The sequence below is a fragment of the Misgurnus anguillicaudatus genome, chromosome 21, assembly GCF_027580225.2.
Source record: "Misgurnus anguillicaudatus chromosome 21, ASM2758022v2, whole genome shotgun sequence".
In the NCBI taxonomy this organism is placed as follows: domain Eukaryota; kingdom Metazoa; phylum Chordata; class Actinopteri; order Cypriniformes; family Cobitidae; genus Misgurnus; species Misgurnus anguillicaudatus.
Genome location: NC_073357.2, coordinates 29,982,155 through 29,992,735, shown reverse-complemented (window position 1 = coordinate 29,992,735; position 10,581 = coordinate 29,982,155). Strand labels below are relative to the sequence as shown.

At 37.2% G+C, this 10,581-nt stretch overlaps 1 long non-coding RNA gene across 1 annotated transcript in view; it reads right to left on the bottom strand.

Annotated features, from left to right (window-relative positions):
• Positions 1 to 2,834: 2,834 nt before the first annotated feature.
• The window catches only part of LOC129441930 (uncharacterized), a 145,880-nt gene continuing 138,133 nt past the window's right edge, over positions 2,835 to 10,581 (bottom strand). Inside the window, exon 5 of the long non-coding RNA XR_012360284.1 lies at positions 2,835 to 3,527. This is a non-coding gene — a long non-coding RNA (uncharacterized lncRNA). The remainder of the gene's footprint in view (positions 3,528 to 10,581) is intronic.

Below are 10,581 nucleotides of genomic sequence, written 5' to 3'. Positions count from 1 at the left end.
TTTGACATGTGTGCTTCAGGCAATAAACACACGTGGTGCACGAGGGAAAGCGTAATTGCAGGGGAATAAAATATCATATCAGGGGCGAGAAAGGGGATCATTGTATCAGGTAGTGTCGGTGACAGCTCGTATGATCATTACGCCGGGCTGAAGAGGTTGGCTAATTAGTTGCCATTAAATCTCACCCCCTAATCAGAGGTCGTTCTAGCATAAAGAATGTCTCTCGCTGCAGTCCAATGAACAATGTTGTTAACCCTTCCCGCACCCCTCCGCAGATGTCAAATACCGCCGGAAGGTACGGCCGATCCCACTGTCAGAGCCGAGTGATACTGTAATTAATTCCTTAAATAATAAGCTGGCATACTTGCAGGTAACTGACACCAGGAAGTCTGTAGAGAGCGAAGGGTTAAATATGGTACTCCCAGTACTGCAGCTCCAAATATTTACCCGAGTTGCGCGTGATGGGATTTGTTCTTTTATATCAAGCACTTCAAAAAAGAAAGTAAGGATGACATTCTTGCGCTCCCAAGAATGGGAACCGCTGTTTAAATGTACTCTTAAAAAATTCAGAGGCGGGTGGGAAGCGCTAGGCCATAATAACATGTGGAGTGAGGGGGCTGAACAGCAGAGATGAAAAAGAATGCTTATCAGACAGCAGCACAGATGCATTATGTCAATAGTGCAGAGCTATGAATTCTTCAGAAAGCAGAAGGTCCCCGGTGAGCGTCAGTGCAACTTTTGGTGCCTCTTACTGGGACTTTCAAGGATGTCAAGAGAGTACTCCGCTGAGACGCACATGCAATATTAGCTGACAGCCCTGTATAAATAATAAGGCACATAATGCCACGTGTGAGCGCCCGGTGAGCACCACAAGGGCTTTCAACAGGTGCGACGCTCGTCTGCGCATTTCCATTTTGTTCAACAAAGAGCGAGTCTTTACCGCTGACTCGCGTCTGAAAGCCTCGCCTGATCATTCTTTTATGCGTCCTCTTACCCACAATTCACTGGGTTCACGGGAGCTCATGATAATAGGACGGATGGGGGTTGAAGGCGTATTTGGGGGGAACAGATGTCGGAGTGAATATATTCAGGGGGATGCCCGGGGGACACGGGGGTCTGCGGAGCACACTCCGGTGGCCGGATGAGGTCGTGATGCACATGTCTATGAGTATGTGCACGCTTGTCTGTGAGGTGACCTCAATTCCCCTCGGTTTGTACCACCAACAGAGAGAGAATGTGTGAGATTAAGGTGAAACACACTTCATATCTCTGACTGGTGTCTTTGTTTATTACTTAAATCAACAGTTGACTCAAATATGAAATTTATTTATACATATATAACATATACTACAGACAGTATATGACTTTCTTTCCTCGGCCGAACACTATTGGAGGTTATGACATTTCATTTATGACATGTTAATACATGTGAAGAACTACAATTGTGGTGTACAATATAGCAGCACGACGAATCTCATTTGTTCATGCATGTCTCTTGACTAGTTGTCATATGCCTGTTCTGTCATGTGACACACGAGAACCACTGAGATTCAATGTACTTACTTTTATGTATGAATGCAGTATAGATGCTGATCCATGTTCAATGTCATTACAAAGCCAGGACACTAAATTTCCACCAAGCCAAATATTGAATTCATACAAAGAAATCAGAACATTTAAGTATACAAGTTGAGTCATAATAAATAAAGTGAAATGACACAGGGAATAAGTATTGAACACATGAAGAGAACAAGGTGCAAAATGTTTTTCTACAAAGTATTAAATAAAGTGTGTTCAATACTTTTTCCATGTGAGTCCTTTTAAAAGCAAATGAGCTGATGACATGCAAACACTGATTGCCATGATGGTGGTTTGTGAAAATTAAACCTCAGTTGTGCTGTCAATTACTTCCTCTGTCTTTCTCTCTGCACTAAATGGCCAACACAATCTCACAAAAAGTTGTGTTTTAGTCACGCAAAATTTGATTAATTTATTCGTATCCATGGCATGAAATTCATTTTTTTTCGCACAAATTTCTATAAATAGTTTTTCGTGTCCATGGCACGACTTTCTTTTTTGTGTCATTTTATGTACTGTTTTCTCATTCCCCCCTATTTTTAAGTCATTGTCACTTGGGGTTGGGGCTAGATTTGGGGTAGGATGTACTTTTATGTATTGGTTTCTACATGTTTTTCTTCCGCTTTAAAAATCTCGTTTGGAGTTGGGGTTTGGGTTGGGATGTCTAAAAATGTAACAGAAAGTGATTCTAACCTCAACCCCAAGCGAAAATGGTAAGAAAATAGGAAAAAACTATGAGAAAACAATAAATAAAATTAGGCGAAAAAGAAAGTAGTGCAACGGACACAGAATTTTTTTTATAGAAATTTGTGCAAGTGAGACGAAAAAGACATTTGTGCTGAAGGGACCAAAAAAGCTAAATTGATAAAAATAAATGTAATCAAATTTTGCATGACTATAACACGAATTTCTGTGAGATCAGTCTGAAATGGCAGTGCCGTGCTTGGAGAGTGCAGATTAAGGGGCATTATTATCACCTTCTGACATCACAAGGGGAGCCAGATTTCAATTACCTATTTTTTCACATGATTGCAGAGAATAGTTTACAAAACTAAGTCACTGGGTTGATCTTTTGTAACATTTTCTAGGTTGATAGAAGCACTGGGGACCCAATTATAGCACTTAAACATGGAAAATGTCCCCTTTAATATAACTATAAAAAAGGCACACAGGAAGGCACGAGAGTTAGAAAATTATGAGAAAAACTTTATAATTGGATGGACTATTCAAGGTTAGTTTTGAGTTTCATTGCCACAAAAAGCTGAGAAAAAAATACTAGCAGTGCTTTTTCACAATTTTCTGTAAATCATCAGCCCTTATTATCTGTTGCTTTAAAATCTAGAGGTCTGATCAGAGTCACAGCATACATGTCACAGTACAGTATGTACTCAGTCCCATCACCACCCCGACTCCAAAAGGATTTCTATTCATTTGTTACCAGGCTCATTATACGCTAGTCCAGGGATGTTATATCTTAAACAGCAAGTCAAATGTGTTTACTTTAATATCTTTATGATTATATAAACATGTGAACATATGAAATGTTCCCAGCACTGATTAGGTATTCACCAGTTCTTTAGATGATGTCAAGTAATCTCACTCCTACAGAATACCAGGATTGTAAAAGTCCTAATGTGGCACTAATATGATTCTCAGTATCATGCAGCAACAGAGGTCTCTACCAATCAGAGTGGTACAAACAGACCACCCTGACACCTGACAACGTTCCTGGCCTCAATTAAACATTCAAATGTCTTTTGGATAACTATTCTTAGATTCATTAACCTGCAGGCTCAAGGGTACAGTAGATGCATGTTGGTCATCTTTATATCCGTCTGTTCATTTTTAATATTGCGTGCACTTACCACATTGTGTGGGCGGATCTAGACAGTTTCAATATTTCTGACAAATCCAGTAATGCAAAACGGCAAACACTTCCCACTCGTTCTCTGCAGAAGTTTTAAAACAAACAACAAAAAAAATCACAAAATTAGGACTGCCTGAAAATGTTATAAATAATAAAATGTGTGCACTTTTTCCCAATTCTGTTTTTGCTGTATAAATAAATCATTATTTAGCATCGTCACACAAAGGCCTATGACTTATCTCTCAAATTATACTAATGCTGAAATAAATGCAAAACGAATGAATGGACATCTTCTTTTTCTTACTGGTGAGTGACTGCGTGTTGGAGAAGTAGAGAACAACACAGAGAGAGAGAGAGATAGAGAAAGATTTGTAAACTATGTTTCTTCTTGTTCAAGAATCCATTAATGTAGAGGATACCTACCATCGACAACTCGAGAGTGCGGGATTAGCTGTACTGCATTGGTTGACAGTATTTTTAGATACGATTTAAAAGCAGAGGAACTTCCTGTTAAAGTCTTTTTCAATAGTAGCGGGAGCAGAAATGGAAATGAAGTGAGAGAGAGGGAACATCACTTTCTCATGTGTAAACAGCGCTATCCCAGGACACATCTGTCACGGCCCTAATTAGAATCCGCCTTTGGCTTTCGGATGAAATGGAGGAATGGAATGGGTGGTTTATTTTCCAGGCCCAATAACATCTGCAGTACAAACACTCCACCTTTCTAACCACAGTGCTGTCAGATACAGACTGAGAGATGGCCCGCGCGCACACACACACACACACACACTTGCACACACACACGCGCGCACACACACACAGCCATTGTGACATTAGGACCAGAAGCTTAGCTATAAGAGGGCATTTCTGTAAAAGCAGCCTGAAGGACTAGCAAGTTGGATTCTTGTATATCCAACCTGTTTATGTGTCAGTAAAGGAGTAAAGTCTCAGTCAGTGGTGTTGAGGGCTTAAAACAGACTCATACATGACGGGGTTTCCATTTAGCATCACAAAATTCACTCCATCAGTACAATAAGACCCAAAGTGAGAAATGCAATGAACTATAAATGGTCTCAACAAAAGTATTGCAATAAGGTTTCAGAAATACCACATTTATCTTCATATTTACAGTAGCATGTTAGTTGTCAGTGGTCACACGCGCAATGCTGTCATATCAGGAGAAAAAGGTTTGCGAGAGAACAGAATGAGAGCCATTGACAGAATGCATTGGATGAGGATGTGTAGTCAGATTAATAAAGCCATTCACAGTTAACATGTTTCTTTATTAACTTACTTAAATATGACATACAGTATGCACTGAGGGCTGCTTTTCTAGGTTAATATTAAAACCAACCAATGTTTAATGTTAATATCACCATAAATATTTGATAACTTGTGAGTTGAATGTAAACATATATAACATATGGTAATGGTTTACCACATTTGGTTGAATTATGTCGTATTATTTTAAAAAGAACAGTCCTGTGATATCAGCATAAAATGTACTAATGTTTATTAAAGGTCAGTAAACCTGTATTATTTTATTAATTGTTTTTTGTGTGTCACTGGTCAATGTAGCAGTCATCATGGACTTATATTGACATCTCATTTTGTGTATGTCAATTCCATTCATTCATCTTCATAGCCATGTTAAATTATTTTTATCCTCTAGGGTCTGAGCGGGTTTTGTGGCCTTGGACAAGTTTTGACATTTGTAAATCATGTTTGTGTGTAAAAATATAAAATAAAACCAGAAAACACATACCAAGCAATTGTTCCCAAGCCTTTAGAGTACTAAATCTTTGAAATCCATTCCGCCCACCCGTTCACATGAAACAATATACTGACTTGTTTTGTATGACACTTTTTGTTGAGCAAAACTTTTAAAGAGCCACTATTATCCGATTCATCATTTTACATTCGTACTCGTACTGATAATGTAGTTAAGATGATATTAACTCCTGTCAGTATTAATTTTGGAGCTGATCTTCCAAATGTGGTAAGGAGTGTTACATTTACGCCCAGGGCCGGCCCGTCCAATAGGCAATACAGGCAATTGCCTGGGGCCCCGCAACCAGACGAGGGCCCTCCATGCATAAAAATTATTTTCTCATTGCAAAAAATCTCATAGACGCGATCAGCAGGAATTACGCGCTACATGAGCAGGGATTTTATTGATTAAAATGGGGATCACAAAGACGGTAGGTGAAAAAAAACCCAAAGGGATTTAACAACAGGATAAATTCCCCACACAATGCTAATAAATACAAAACCATAGTATAAGTAAAGACATAAAACATTACAAAATAAGAACAGAGTGGGCTAATTTGCATAATGTTACTGACACGATTGTGCTTGCGGAGGTGTGTCTCATTGTGCATGCTTATGGGTAATGTAGTATCGTATAACAACGTTTACGTTACATCTTTCAATAAAGATAAAAACAAAACTTATTTTAGTGAGGTTACGGTGCATTCATTGGCCAACTATGGCATTCAAATACCTTATAATATACCTTTTAGGACCTGAAGAGAAAAGGAGAAAAACAGAGAAAGAAAAGCAATCACAAGTTAAAGGTATTTTCTGCTTTACATTGTTTAATGCCTATGCTTATTTAAAAACATTAGAAAAATTTCCATCACCCTTTCTAAATTAACAAACATGAAAAAAGACTATTATACTATATCATTTACAGTAGTAAACTGTATATTAAAATTCTTAGATACTAAAAATATACTATAGTAGGGTTCAAAAACAGTATACAGAACACTCTATCACCCTATAGTAATTATTTTGTATTAATATCCATGATATTTGTTTTGATACATACAGGACTGTAGTTCTATTGCACTGCAGTTGTTGCACTACCAACATTGCTTAATATGTTGCACCTAATACAAAACTTCTACACTTAAATACATTTTCATTTTTGTCTGTTTTAATTTCACTTGTCAAATTGCATTGCTATGAAATATTTTACACCAGTGGGGCCCATTTTCAAGGTCCCGCCTAGGGCCCCAAGGGCCGGCCCTGTTTACGCCAGACGTGTGAGGTATACGGTCAATCACGACGCACTGGATAACTGGCCAATCGGAGCACACAGCGCCTTTCAGAACAATGAGCTTTGGTACAAAATCGACACGTTTTAGAGAGGTAGGGCATAGAAGAGCAACAATCATAAAAATAAAGGTGCTTTACGATGCCATAGAAAAACATTTCCTGTCTAAATGGTTCTTTAAAGCACTTGTGACATCTGAAGAACATTCTTTATATCATAAAAATGTATAAAGAAATGGTTATTTGAGGAACCAAAAAAGGTTCATCGCTGTAAAAAACCTTTTAAGCATGTATACAGATTTTATATTCTTCATTTTCATTTTCAGTTTACACCAAGTTTTCAAAAGTATATTTCTGTAAGATTTAATTATTATTGTTACTTTTAACTACTACTACTACTACTACTACACTGTAAAAAAAATACTTTGCTGCCTTAAAATGTTTTGTTGAATCAACTCGGATTTACAAGTCATTTCAACTTACTATTATTTATCTTGACTAGAGATGAGTTGTTATAACTAGAGGTAATTTGTTATAACTTATAAAATTTTGTTGACTTTCTCAACTATATTTTATAAGTTGTGACAACTCATCTCTGTTGACATGACTTGAAAATCTAAGTTGATTTGACAAAGAAATTTAAGGCAGCAAAGTTTTTTTACAGTGTAAGTTTTTTATGCAAGTGTCTGGAGGTAAAAATATTAAATAAGAAAACATTTTTATAGCAGTTTAATTTATTGTAATAACTAAAAATTATGCAATATAGTATTATTTTATACATAAAATTATAAAAAAAGAGGTTTGTGTTGGTTTGCTGTGAGGTTGCTGCATACTCTTGACACAAATTAATAAATTACAGTCACTGCATTATTATGATTGCTAAAAGGTTTTGAAATATGAAAACTACTTAGACTTTTCCAACAATACATATATAGTTTGTTGTGATAGATTAACATTTACAAGAAAAATATTAAAGTAAAATCGGGTGTCTCACTCACGGGACAGTGCCAGTTAATTGGTCAACCTCCTAAGACCTGCACTGAAAAAAATGATTCTGTGCCTTAGTAAATTTAACTTAAAATAAATTATTAAATTCTATTAAAAAAATGACATCAAACTTGTTTGCACTTAATTCTGTGTAACTGGAACCTGTTGTACACAAACATGGACAATTACACTGCTTCATGTTTAAAGAATTATATCTATTGGTTCTTCCTAACCCCAAATAGCTGCAAGAAATCTAAAATGCAAGCAAACCAAAGCTCAGATCTTAGGAGGTTAATAACAATAAAATACTGTACTGTATCCACCCAGTCTTTAAATTACTGACTGGAAAACACACTTACTTTGCCTACTCGCCTCGATATGAAATAAATAATTTGTAAACTGTATTATTCTAGTCATATGAAATGTGTATGTTATATGCATTAAGCTTATCTGTGTTGTTAGTAAAGTTTGCTTGTTTTAGATGCCGAGTAGCTGTTCAGGTAGGGCTCTGTGTGTGTGTGTTGTATTGTCTATAGCTCAGGCGCGCTCATGGGGTCCTTTGAAGGGCTGAGGCAGAGCTGCCTGTGATAATTAGAGTGCAATGACCTTCTCATTAGAGCCAGGAGTCCTGATGATTATTTCCCCTCTTTTCTCTTAACGTGGACCAGCCGCAGAGACAATTTTGGAATATCAAAGCAATTCTCTAAGATATTTATTAGAGTCCAAATGACAAAAACACATAGCAAAAACCTTTGAATTACCAACCCGCTAATGTATGCAGGGCCAAATGAATGGCTCGACTTTTCTTTTTTTCCGCCCCCTCTCTCTTGTAGCTTAAATTTTTCATTACAAATTTCCGGAGCTTCAAAGTAGCATCTCACAGTCGGCCCCCTTTCTTCTCTCCAGCAGGACAAAGAACTGTCAAAAACTGTCCTGTGTTTGTTACTGTCTCAGCCTCTCGCTTTATTCCCCCTTACATCTAAATGTCAAATAACCACGTTAAATACAGCACAGCTTCCCGTCATCTGGAGAGGCTTACAGAGATGAGGGAAAGATAGAGAGAGAGAGAGAGAGGGCGAGAAGAGAAAATAAAAACAGTAGAAGGCATCTGAAACGGCCTTAATTAATCTTGTGCATTGATTTTGTTTTACTGTGATGTATTCAATGAAAAAAATATGACTCTACAAGGAGCTTTCATTAAAATCATTAGCAGCTTGATGTTAGCTAAAAACATCTCACTCGCTGGCACTTAAAAGCACATTTGCAGGTCTGTCTTTAATGTTAAGAGAATGGTTTTCTCTAAAGAACAAGAAATAGGGCCCTCGTCAGCCAGAAGCGTAAAATGTGAGGGACAATGCGCCCCTGTTCAAGCCAATCTGGACTGTGCCCAGTCTGTCCGCAACAGGACACATTGGCTGTACCAAAGTTTGGACAAACAGGAGGTTTTGACACTTTCTGTTCAATTACGGGTGCGTGTAGAAACGCTTACTGTTAGGGTTGAATGGGGTGATTAAAGACACTGGGTTTAAATGCAGGATGTGGCAAAAACAGCATGAGGAGGAGGGACTGACTAAGCTGCACTATAGCCATGCTGCAGTAGAGGGCTATTCAATCAAATATTTATTATTATTTAATTAGTGGAAATTCAATCAAATATTAATTCTCATTGGGGGGCAACACTTCCATTTGTTTGGCATTATCGCACAGATCACAAGCGCATCCAAATGGAATCAAACAGAATTTCCATACGTTACTATGCATTAAAAACCAACGTTGTTAATGTCAAAGCTTCACAATCAACAGAATGTACAGAAAATGTAGATTAAAGATTTATGAGTATCAAAGATGTAGTGCAAAATATTGTTCGGAGACCCAGGGTTATTTGTCATCTAATTCACACAGTTTAAAGATGATACAAGCCAATGGCATATACAAATACAGTAAAGGAGAGCAGGGACGAAAGTACATTTTTTTTAGAAAAACTTAATTTGAAAAGATAATGTTTTAGAGAGAGATATACTTTTGCTGTGGTCAATAACTCACAAGCGTGGTTTATCAATACCAGGTGGAATTGTGAACAAATGTAAAACAACTTCAGTAAAATTTCAGTAAAAATAGTTACTTTTGACCCTTTCAGCAGGGACGAACTGCAAACATATTTTTTCATATGTCTTTGCAAAAAATAATGAAATTACATTTTCATTTAAAATTAAAGTTTAATCAAATGTTTCAAAAGCAACCTGACAGTACAAACTTGAATTGTTGAAAATATTGTTTTAACAGTTTAAACACTATTAAATTAAATTACAATAATATAAATTGTCAACATATACAACAGTATTAGCAGCAGGACAAAAGTAGCAAGTGTTACTTTTGTCCCGACAGAAACTCCTGCCATTTAAACCCGATTTACTTTTATTTTGAAAACCTCTAAGAAGGCAAACTTTAGGATGAGTTAGAGCACTAAATAACCTGTAGATTGATCAGTACTTTAACACATGAACGAGAAACACAACGTGTTATAAAGAAAAAATTACCGCTTTAGGAATTTACTTATCATGGTTGAAAACAGCTTTCCGGACCTACACGTGCAAAACGGTAAGGAAATAATGATTTATTTGTCAGCTCTGTCAAGGGTTGCATGCTAAATATGCTGTCATAGTTTGGAATGCAAATGTGATCAGGGCTCGGAGAAAATCGTTTTTGTTACTTTCGTCCCGTGTAACTTTCCCCGCGGTTCACCTCTACTGTACACTGTTAGACTTTTTATTGTAAATATGCGGTAACTCACTGGCAACGTGTTGCAGTAACTGCCCCAACACAGTACCATAACTGTACATGTTTTTACAGTATGATGCCTTTACCACAGTTCCATTTTGCAGTATAATACCCTTACTGTAACCTAGTTTTAAAAAATATACTGCCTTGAAGGGGAATCAAACCTAGGTCGCCCATGTTGTAGGTTCGTAACACTACCACAGTGCCACAGGGTCACTTGATAAAAGTAATTCGCTACACTCCCCAAGTAGCCTCTTCTGTCACTCTCCCGACACTCAGAGGAGCGAAATCTTGGCGTTACTACATTCTAAAAA